We start from the raw sequence: 11,460 nt of genomic DNA on the forward strand, positions 1-11,460 counted from the left end.
ACAATGCATCCAGTAATGGGAAGAAAACAGCCGATTTTGTCTGAAAAGGAGTGTCTGGCGTGCCCAGGACTTCTTAAAGAGAGGAAGATATGAACCCGGGGCATAATAAATCTTCCCTCCTTTCAGTCGAAACCTAGACGGACCGTGTTGATATTCCATGGGCTAATACCTTCCAAACGAAATGACAGGTTACTGGAACTAAGGGACGAAAAGTCCCCTTCGCACAGCAGAGGACGAAAGGAGGGTAATTGCCCTCAATATTTATTTTCGATTTGGAAAGTCCGGAGCGAGAAGCCTTTGAAGAAGTCAAGATCTGATTATAATTCTAGGCTTCGTGCCAATGGGATAAATCGTCTGGCAACTTTTTGCAGCATTATCGAAGCTGTTTCGATCAGACGCCAGTGGCCCAGCATGGTACAAAGCCTCATAAAGCGCTCAGAAGAGGGTGTCGTCCCTACATCGCTGACGAAATGCAGAGTGCCCCCCGCTGCTCATAACCCAGTCACCTCAGGAGACTGTGGCGCCTCCGTCCGCTAGACGACCAGTAAACTGGATTCTCCCACAAGGACTCTTCCGTCTACACCTTAAAGGCTGTCTGGCCTCCGTGTTCTCACGATTTAGTGCCCCCAGGGTTGGCATATCTAGTGACTTCTTGCCCTAGACAAAAATGTTTAAATAGACACATAAAAAGCCCCCTCACGCACACACACGACCTTGCGATGCGCGCCCCAAACTAAGCTCTCTTCCTTCAAGTTTTTTTTTTTACTGTAGTTTAGTTTAGTTGTTTTTTTCAGAGAGAGAAAGAGAGAGAGCAGGGCAGGGGCAGAGAGAGAGGGAGAGGAAAAAATCCCAAGCAGGCTCCGCACTGACTGTCAGCACAGAGCCAGATGCGGGGCTCGAACCCGCGAACCTGAGCTGAAAGCAGGAGTCAGACATCTAACCGACTGAGGCAGCCAGGCGCCCCTCATTCAAGTTTTAGATTCACAGGATTCCCCGTCTGGGCAGGGCTGCTGTCAGGGGAAGCAGTCTGCAGTGGTTCCAGGGGGGTCGTGGAGAGACGGGTCACAGTCAGCGCATTTGGGGACAGCAGGGGAGCAGCCAAGGGTGGGTGCCCCAGCCCAGCTCACCGAATCCCAGCCGGGGAGGGAGACCCTGTGGTGGGGGTCGGCGGGCTGCGTGGCTGGAGCAGGGACATGGCTGGCCGGGGCGCCCCCTCTGCCTCCCCCAGAGCTCCGGTAGGTGAGGCGTCAGGGGGCTGGCGAAGGGACAGCGGCCAGGGAAGCAGAGAGATGATCGCAAAGGAACCGCCCAGGCCTGACACGGAAATAGCAATGCCCACTGCCCAGCAATGGAGCGACAGCTATTGGGGCCGGGTGTCACCGAGACTTCGATGGGCTCGGAGGCTGCAGGTCCGAAGGAGGCAGCTCCCAGTTCGGGCCCGTGACCCCGTCCACGAGCAGCCCTTTCCAACTGACGCCTGGAGTGACCCGAACGCTCTCCCGGAAAGTCCAGTCTTAAGACGACGACACTGCCTGTCGCGGAGAGGCTGCCCGAAACCGCAGGGGGGAAAAAATCCAATAACCAAATCCCAGTGACCCCACCCTGTCTGCAGTTACTCAGAGTTGGCTGGCCGAGGCCCAGGGAGCGGACCTCGTCAGGCTGAAGTCTATCCAAATTTAATTTTCAATTGAAAATGGAAACAAGTCAAGCCAAGACAAACCCGGGGCCTGACTTAGCCGCAGCAACTGCCCTGGTGGCAGACGTCGTCCTCCGGGGGTGGGGGTGGGCACAAAGGTCGCCCTCCAGCACCCCGGGGGCATCACACACAACCACATCCACACACCGCTGAAGCATCTTTCACACAGAAACTCATTCTCCGCATGAAACGTTCTGGGAGACGGGCTGTGCTACAGGTGAGGACGCGGAAGAGGTTGGATGACCAGCCTCCGCCCCCACGGTGGATGGGGGGCAGGCCCGAACCCGTGGGTCTAGCCCCAGACCAGCCTCCCCGGGTGGGGTTCCCCGCTCCAGCCCCTCCCCCTCCCCGGCTGCAGGCCCCAGGGCATGTGGGGATTTGGCACCAGAGGGGGTGATGGGTTGTAAGGGACATGCTTCCGGGGGTGAGGCCTCACGTCCAAAGTCCAGTGTCCTGGAGACGTGAGGTGGAGTCCTGAGGCTCCCTGCCTCGGGGGTACTTCTAAGGGAGACGCTTGGTCCCCTGCCACCCACGCCAGCACCCCTGACACGGGACACACGAAGCCCCACGCCACAGGGCGTTCTGGGGGACCGGTCGGCATGCGGCATGGCCATGTGGAGGCCCCTGGGCCATAGAACCTGAGTGACGAGCTTGACTTCTCTGCGCATTTATTTCCTCCTCTAGAAGGCGGCCATCACAAGGTTGGGTGCGTGGGTTGAAGGTAATTTTGAAAGACTGATGTGGGAGAAAATACGATCATAACAAACAACATCTTTCTCTGGTAGGAGTCCCCAGCCTTTTATGTCTAGAGAGTATCCGTCTACCTATCGTCTATTGATCTATCGATCTATCGATCTACCTATCATCTATCGATGGATGGATCGATCGATCTAACATTACCCATCACGTATGGACCTACCTACATGCACGTGTCTCATTCAAGCCGCCACGTGGAATTTTGATTACGCACTCTCAGTCCCCCTGGGTTAGAGTCCAATTTCTGAAAGTCACTGGCTAAGGGACGTTGGGTAAGTTATTTAGAGTCCAATTTCTGAAAGTCAGGATAAGTTACATCACACCTCTGTGCCTCCATTTTGTTTTTGTTTCTGTTTATCTGGAAAATGGGAAGCATCAGAGTGCTTATCTAATTGGATGGCTGCAAGAACTAAATTAGGAAATCTGTGTAAAAGGTCAGTCTGCCAGTCTGGAGCCTGAGAGCTCTTGATAAACGGAAGGGAAGCTACTACGGGCACCAACCTGACTTTCCTGTGCCCAAAAAGACAAAGCAAAGTGATCCCAAAAGCTATCAGAGCAGGGCTTTGGGGAAGAAGCTTGGCCTGCGCTGGCTGACCTGAGCTCATTTTTACAGTTTTCCCGGAGATAAGGCCTGGAGAAAAATCGGATTTGGCTACCAGACAAGAGAGAGGCAAAGGGGCAAATGCCACCGAGGTCAACAGGAAACTGTACAACAACTAAGGCCCATAAACAGGGCACGGGGAGGGCGCCAAGGCCCTGCAGTGTGTAAGACCTGACACCTATGCTGGCGAGGAGTCTTGCTAGGCCCAAGGTCACTGCAAGGAGACCTTGCACGCGATTCACAGTCACGTAGGACGCCCCACGTAGGACGGTAAGGCCCAAGTTGGGGGCATTTCTAGGAAAGCATGCAGAAGTCATAGCCTCTGCGCCTCCTTGAGGGCCAGGGCACGTTGGGACTGTCTGGCTTGTCCCAGAGTCCTGGGTATGCTGCCTGGCCCGGAGCGTAGTCAATGTCCACTGAAGGACATACCGGGGGCCGCTCCCGTGGCCCTGAGTTGGGGCTGCTCTTTAAGTTTGCAGGGAGATACTGAGGTTTGAGAAAGGTGTCACCTGTAGGGCATTAGAAGGGGACAGCAGGCAGAGCCCAGCTGCCCTGAAGGGTGGGAAAGATCCCCCCGCCCCCACCCCCCAAAGTCTGCACCACACCAAGCAGGCAACGGTGAGGGCGAGGGCGGCTTCTGCCTCTCTGGGACCCACCTCGGGGGCGTTTGCTGAACCCCTGCGGAGAGCTGGTCCAGGTCAGACCCACAGACGCCAGTGGGAAGCCCCGCCTGGCCGCTTACCAGCCGGGAACCTTCTGACAAATTCCCTCACTTCCCATCTGCAAAGTGGGGACAAGGTTAGGAATCTCGGCCCCGGGAGAGCACGGCATGTATAAAACGCTTGGCACACGGGTCGTGCTTCCCACCCGCTGCCATCTGTGTCTCCTCGTCTTTTCCCGCTTCTGGAGCATGTCGGGCCCAGGAACCTGGAAGGAAGACGCCTCAAAGTGTCCCCACGGTGCCCACACCGGAAACAGGCGAGAGACTGCTGGTTCCTCCTGAGACTACGCAGAATCCTCCGAGGCCTCGTCCTAGCTTTTGGGAGTGACTGGCCTTGGCCTTCCTCGGCTCGCAGCCACACCTCTGCGATCTCTACCTGTCGCCACGTGGCCTTCTCCCTCCGTGTCTCTGTGTCATCACACAGCTGTCTTTACCATGTGTGCGTCTCTCCTCTTCTTTTAAGGACACCAGTCATATTGCATCGGGGGCCCACTCTACCCCAGCATGACCTCAGCTTGCCTAATTACACCGGCAAATAGGCTCACATTTTGACGGCGACGTGTCTTTTTGAGGGACACTATTTAACCTGTAGTACCTGCCAGGAAAAACAGGTTTCTAGTTCTCACCCCCGCAATCTGTGAATTTTTTTTTCATATTTATTTTGAGAGAGAGCAGGGGAGGGGCAGAGAGAGAGGGAAAGGGAGATAATCCCGAGTAGGTTCCGTGCCGTCAGTGCAGAGCCCGACGTGGGGCTCGATCTCGCGAACCGCGAGATCACGACGTGAGCCCAAATCGAGAGCTGGATGCTTACCCGACTGAACAGAGCCACCCAGGCACCCCCACAACCTGTGGTTTTTAATAAAGCTCCATCCCACCCTAAAAGTGGCCTTGATAAGTTCTAATAAGCCGAAGGGCACCCCTGAGGAAGCCTGGCTTCGCAGGTGAAACCACACGGGTGACACGGATCACATCTCTCAATCCCCCACCCAGCGCTTCCCCCGTAGCCCCAGAGGAGACACCTTCTGGATATGTGAGGCCGGAGGAATCTTGTAACCTCTCTGCAAACTCACCCAGCCCGAGGAAGTTCAGACAAGACAGAAGATGCTCACCCGTTGGGCCAGTTTTATGCAAAAGTGATGTTATGGGTCGGTGGTGTCCCCCACCTCCCCCCCCCAAAGAAGATACATTGACATCCTAACCCCCAGTATTTCAAGCGTGACCTCATTTGGAAGTAGGGCTGTTGCTGATGTGATTGGTACAGACCGGGTAGTGCTGGAGTAGGACGGCCCCTCGTCCAGTACGAGGACGTCTTTATAAAAAGAGTGGCGCGCGAGCCATCCACATGACGAGTCGGAGACACAGAGCCCACGCGAAGACAGAGGCAGGGATCGCAGAGTCACTGCCACAAGCCAAGAAGCGCCCAGGGTCGCCGGCCGTCAGCAGAAATTAGGACAGAGGCCCGGGACAGATTCTCTGGGGACAGATCCTTCCAAAGGAGGAGCCAGCCTTGGTGACACCTTGAGTTAGGACCTCTGGCCTCCAGAACCGTGAGGCCATCCACTGCTGTTGTTTTAAGACACCCCGTTCGTGCAACTTTGTTATGGCCGTCCTAGCAAACGAACACAGCCGGTGATGGACGTGTCACAGACACCCAGGGCTGGAGGGACGCCCGGGGCCTCCTCGGTCGCGCACTTGGACATGGGGCCCTCGGGGGGATCCCAAGGGTGGTGGGGGGGGTGCTGCCCATGCTGGGCGTGCAGGGAGCAGTGAGCCAGAGCCCTCGGGTGTCCCTTATGTGTCAGCCTCACGGCTGCAGCGGGTGGCAGGTGACCACGGGATGAACCCCACACGGGCTGTTCTGTCTGGGGAACGAGCCAGCGGGGCGGGGCTCTGTGGGCTTTTCCCCGAGCTCTGTCCTGCATCCAGTAGGTCCAACAGAGCCGTGGTTCAGAGCGGGGCAAGAACCATGCAGCCTGGGTTCCAACTGTGACGATACCACCTCCGGGAGAAGCTCCTTTCTGGCCTCTTCCTCTGTAAGCCAAGGGTTCACACGGCACCACTTCCATGGGTACGAAGGAGGCCAGATGACGCTGGGCACGCAGAAGTGTCCACACTGCGCCTACGGTGTATCAGCATCAAGGGCTCCTTCGGGGCTGGGACCGTCTTCTACGTGGACCCTCAGGGAAGCGTTGGGTGCCAGAGCGGAGTCCTGGAATGCGCCCTCGCTCTCTGTTCCCTTCCCTCACAAGCCACCTTAAATAACCTATCTTTGCCAAAATAACACGGGAGAAGCCGCTCGCGAATCACCTTCACAAAAACGGCCTCGTGTATTCACCATGCCTACCCTGTGAAGTCCATGGGGTTATGACTCCACTTCTCAGATTTGAAAGCTGCGACTCCTGGAGATCAGTGACTTGCTAAGATCGCAAGATGAGGGTCGGCAGCGGTCACCATGTTTCTGGAGGCGGGGAGGGGATTAAAAGGGAAAATGTGGGCGGGGGGGGGGAGGTAGGATCAGGGCGCCTGCAGATGTCACTGGATCCTGCAGGTAGGGCTCGGGGCTCCAGGACGATAGCCTGCTGCTCTGCCTGGCTCCCAACCCAAACTCCCAAGTACGTGCACACAGCAGAACGTCCCCGAGGTCCGTGGCACCCTGGTGCACGCCCACCGCTGGCACAAGGACACCCGCGTGAGCCAGGACCTTGCTTGGCACACGTCTACTGCAAATGCACCAGAAGGCACAGCAGCTCTTCACTCAGAAGGAGACGCGAGGTAGGAAGCAGCATCGTGGCATCTGCCTATCACCATGGCAGATGGTACGTCGGCCGTGCTTTGGTCACCGAGCTTTACAGCCATAGGGGAAACCCCGGGTGCTCAGGCACTGTAGGAATTGTCTACAAAGCAAGCCATGAATATTAGCTGATGATCAGCGGGTTTGCTCCTACCTGAATGAGGAAGCACTTTCCTAAGATCACGAAGCAGGTCTAAGGCAGAGCTAAGGGATGGGCCCAACCCTCCCAAGGGACCCTTGCCTTCTTCACCGTCACGAGCAGCACAGATGTAGCCATGGTCATTCATGGTCTCTAAGGAAAGAACGAGACGTCTCACAGCTGAGGATCTGAATGTGTAGTGTGTTCGAGTGTCTACCCTCCTCCCTCCATTCCTGAGCCCTCACAACACACATCAGAGCCTCTTCTATGCAAGCAGGCTTAACAGAGGGTAATGAGTTTGCTCAAAGAGAGAAAGGGTCTCTGATGTGAAGGGCAATGAGACAAGCAGGGCCATAAAGGGAACCCATTGCTGGATGGCCCCAACGCAGTCGTGCTTGAGGGGGGTGGGGTGGAGAAAGCTGAGTTACCGGGGCAATGGGGTGGGGGTGAGAGAAGGGAGGAGATTGGAAGGAAGCAGAACTTTAAAAGCAGGTTCTCTCTGCTGGGAGAGGCTCCCAAGCCCAGAGGCACCTGCTCCCCACGGCCTAGACTCTGGGCATAAGAGTCCCTTCCTCTGGGAAGAAATGGGCAAGCATGTGTTACTGACTTTGTTTTTCTTGACCTACATACCCACAGCCAAAGTGTTGCTGATGGAATTTGAAAGGTTTCCACTGCAAGAGGTTGAGTGATGGATGACATAGTTGGGCTATTTCAGGGACAAGGTTGAACTGGGCCTTTTTAAGGAATGAAATCCAGCAAGTGCTAGACTGGGAGAGCCTCCGTGGAGAGACACCACATTGTATTGTTCTTTGAATTCTCAGAGCCTCGCCCTGATATGTGGGTGGATGGGTGGATGGATGGATGGACGGATGGACGGACGGACGGATGGATGGATGGATGGATGGATGGACAGACGGATGGATGGATGGATTGGTAGATGGATCCATGGACTGATGGATGAATAGATGATTGGACAGATTGGTAGGTGAATAGGTGGGTGGGTGGATGGATGGATGGTTGGAAGTCAAGGGAAATACAAAGGAAGGACAATTTCTGCTGCACCCTAAGCCTCTTTCCTTACCTAGCAAATGAGGTGGGTCAATTTAATGGTCGCTAAGACCCCTCCATGGTCTGTCACCCCATGTTTTTATGGTTTCATTACTCTGAGCTGCCGAAGATCCCCAGGCTGATTTGTGGGGTGAATGGAGTAAGGGTTGGGGGGGGGTCTCTCACCCTTATCATCACCAAGAAGCTAAGATTCCTAGAAAAAATCAGATAAGGCAAAGTCAGAGGAAAGGAATACTGCTTGCTGAGTCCAGAAACAGACAGAGGTGCTTCTGTGCACACACCCAGAGGTTCCCAGGCCTGCGGTTGACCTTCCCACGCCCTCTAGACCTTCAGTGGAGACAGACGCTGGTCCTGGGGAGCACAGCACTTGCAGAGGAGGGAGCATTGCTCGTTTATCTTCATGTAGGGAAAAACACACTTTAAAATACCTAGTCCCTGGTCAGCAAGGGAGGAAGACTTTTGTCTGTCTGCGTGTGAAGCAGCTCCCCCAAATGCTGATGCTCAAAGAAGTCCCAGGATTCACGGTCACTGAGGTACCGACAGGGATGTCCACCAGGTTGAGAGAAAATAATTTTAAAGTAAATAATTAACACATATCGTTATCCCCGTAAATGATATCTAGATGGGAAATGGCCTTTGAGCTGTATGTTTGGCAAAGAGGAGAGGGAACTAAAATGTGTTGCGTGTCATACTAGTGTGGGGTCTCTAAGAAGCAGGGACCGAGATGGAAGTCGATGCCACTGTGATGGCAAAAAAGGGAAAGATCCAGAAGGGGGAGGGCCAGCAGAGCAGATGCCTGTCTGACCCTGGGAAGGAGGGCGGGGGAGCCGACACACAAAGTCTGTCTGTAGCACAGTTCTAAGGAAGTTCTGGCCAAGCCCGTGCGTGGGACGTCCTCGAGCCAAAGCTGTCTGACAGAGGAAGCCCACATCCCTCGGGAATGCACCTGTCGTAGCACCCCTGTGATGCCCGGTCACCGCCTGGGAATAGCCCGTGGCAAGTGTGGCTCTGCACACATTCGTGGTGGGTCCAGAGGAGCAGCAAATGAGTTCATCACCAACCTTCGGCGGAACATTTCACGGCTGCCAAAAGCGCTTTCTATGGGGTCGGGCACTTTCCAAATGTGTCCTTCGGTCCTCACCCACTGCTGTTGGATATTGGTATTGTTAGCCGATTTTACAGGTGATGTAACTGAATTTTGGAAACATTAAAGTACTCCGGGACTTTAAATGACCGAGCAGGAACTTGGGGGCGCCTGGGTGGCTCAGTCAGTTAAGCCTCCAACTTCAGCTCAGGTCATGATCTCGAAGTTCGTGAGTTCGAGCCCCACATCGGGCTATCTGGTGTCAGCAAAGAGCCCACTTTGGATCCTTTGTCTCCCTCTCTCTCTCTGCCTCTGTCCCGCTCATGCTATCTCTCAAAAATAAATAAACATTAAAAAAAATTTTTTTTAATGTTTATTTATTTTTGAGACAAAGAGAGACAGAGCATGAGCGAGGGAGGGGCAGAGAGAGAAGGAGACACAGAACCTGAAGCAGCCCCCAGGCTCTGAGCTGTCAGCACAGAGCCCGACGCGGGGCTCGAACTCACGGACTGTGAGATCATGACCTGAGCTGAAGTCGGACGCTTAACCAACTGAGTCACCCAGGCGCCCCAATAAACTTTTTTTTTTTTTAATAAATAAATGACCAAGAAGGGACTTGACCATCTATAATTGTCTCCCAAGACCTCCCTGGTCACCAGAGCCCTGTGCCAGGAACCGGAGACCAGGGTTAGCTTTGGGAGGATGGCCGAGTGAGCTCAGGGTATTAAATTTAAGGGATAAGAAGCAGAGGAGGGACAGGAAATGCTCTCCGGATTAGGGGACGTAGGGGATGCACTTAGCCGCACATGCAGGGAGCTGAGGTGTCCCTGCTTCACAGCCATCCGGTGTAAAACCTCCAGCCCACTCCTCATTCAATGCTTAAATAAGGACCATTGAGGCACAGTGAGACACGCGGCAGGCAGGGTTGCTCACGTGGGGCTCATGGGGCGGGAAGGAACATAGGGTCTCACCTGCACCATTTGTAAACCAGAGAACGCGGCCCCCTGAGGACTCACCTGATGCTCGGTCTCTTTGGTCTCCCTAAGGGCTGAGTTTATTTCCCTGCGTCTGAAATGATGGATGGAAATTCGCTGCCCATCAGCTGTCCCTCGAGGACAGTCAGATGCTGACCATGACAGCTAACCAGTGTGCACGCTCCCAGCTCTGGCCGGCAGTGCCTGGGGGGCCAGTACCCAGGCATTGAGGAGTTGGGACAGGTGACCGGGAGCAAACACTGCGTGCCCACCACGCCGACAGAGAGCCACACAGAGGCCATGACCGCAAACGGAAAAAGTCTGAGTTTTCAATGGAGTCTTTGACTCCTAATTAAGGAGAGAGATAGGATTCTCCAAAGCCTAAAGCAACTTGAAAGTCCCTCTGTCCAGACACGTTTAAAGCTTTTTTTAAAAGGAACAGTCAAAGGGCCCGAGTGCAGGGATTCTCGCCCTTTGCTGGCACGTGGGCCCCAAAAATTAAGCCTGGGGGTGGCCCGCCACCGCCCCCGACACACGCACACACTCTACTGCCATGGGCAAGAGCTGAAAAGGGGCCCTTTCAACCTGAGCCCGGCTCCGCACGCCACACGGCTTTGACCTCCATAATTAGCGTTCTCCCCATGCTTTGTAATGAACTCCTGGAGCCCTGGCCTGGCGCTCTGAGAGCAGGTGCCTGGCGGGGAGCGGAGTCAACAGTGACAGCTTGGACTTTCACAGCCTCTGCCTGGAGATTGGAGAAGCACGCTCAGGTTGGACGCAGAAGAAATCTATTCTGAAAATACCAAATCCTTGTAACAGAGAGGGTCTCAGCTGACCTCTGGCCCAGGGAAGCGGAGACCTTCCACAGGCCGTTCTTTCCGGGTGGAGGAAGGGTCTGCCGGCGTTGGTGGATGTCACCTGAGGTGCCAAACAGGCAAGCGTTCCTTTCCTTTAAGGTGACAAAAAGAGGGGCGCCTGGGTGGCTCAGTCGGTTAGCCGTCCGACTTCGGCTCAGGTCATGATCTCACGGTTCGTGGGTTCGAGCCCCGCGGCGGGCTCTGGGCTGACAGTTCGGAGCCTGGAGCCTGCTTCCGATTCTGCGTCTCCCTCTCTCTCTGCCCCTCCCCTGCTCACGCTCTCTCTCTGTCTCAAAAATAAATAAAAACAAACAAACAAAATCTAAAGGAGACAAAAAGAGAATAACTGTTCTTTACATCCTATGTCTTAAGCATGTGAATAGATATTCAAATGAAATCTATACACCGGGACTGAAAATACTACTCACATTTGGGGACACAGCATGGTGGAGGTTGGGAGGCTCCCCCGGGTTTCCAGAGACAGTGTGAATCCTCACGACCCCGCCGGAGGCTCATTAGGCAAAAGATAACAAAATTAAAATCCACACGCCCTCTGACCCAGCCACTCGGCTTCTGAGAATTTGTGCCGCAGGGACACTTTCGAGAGGACACGCGTACAAGATGATTCACTGCGGCTTGGGGGGCGAGGGAAACCACTGGAAACAAACCCAGCTGTCCATCAAGAGAGGATGCGTTAAAGAAAGCACGGCCCGTCCAAGCCACCGCGCAGCCGCACAAAGGAGCAGGAAGCTCTCTGTGCGCTGATACGGATC

This window comes from Acinonyx jubatus, chromosome C2 (genome assembly GCF_027475565.1).
Source record: "Acinonyx jubatus isolate Ajub_Pintada_27869175 chromosome C2, VMU_Ajub_asm_v1.0, whole genome shotgun sequence".
In the NCBI taxonomy this organism is placed as follows: domain Eukaryota; kingdom Metazoa; phylum Chordata; class Mammalia; order Carnivora; family Felidae; genus Acinonyx; species Acinonyx jubatus.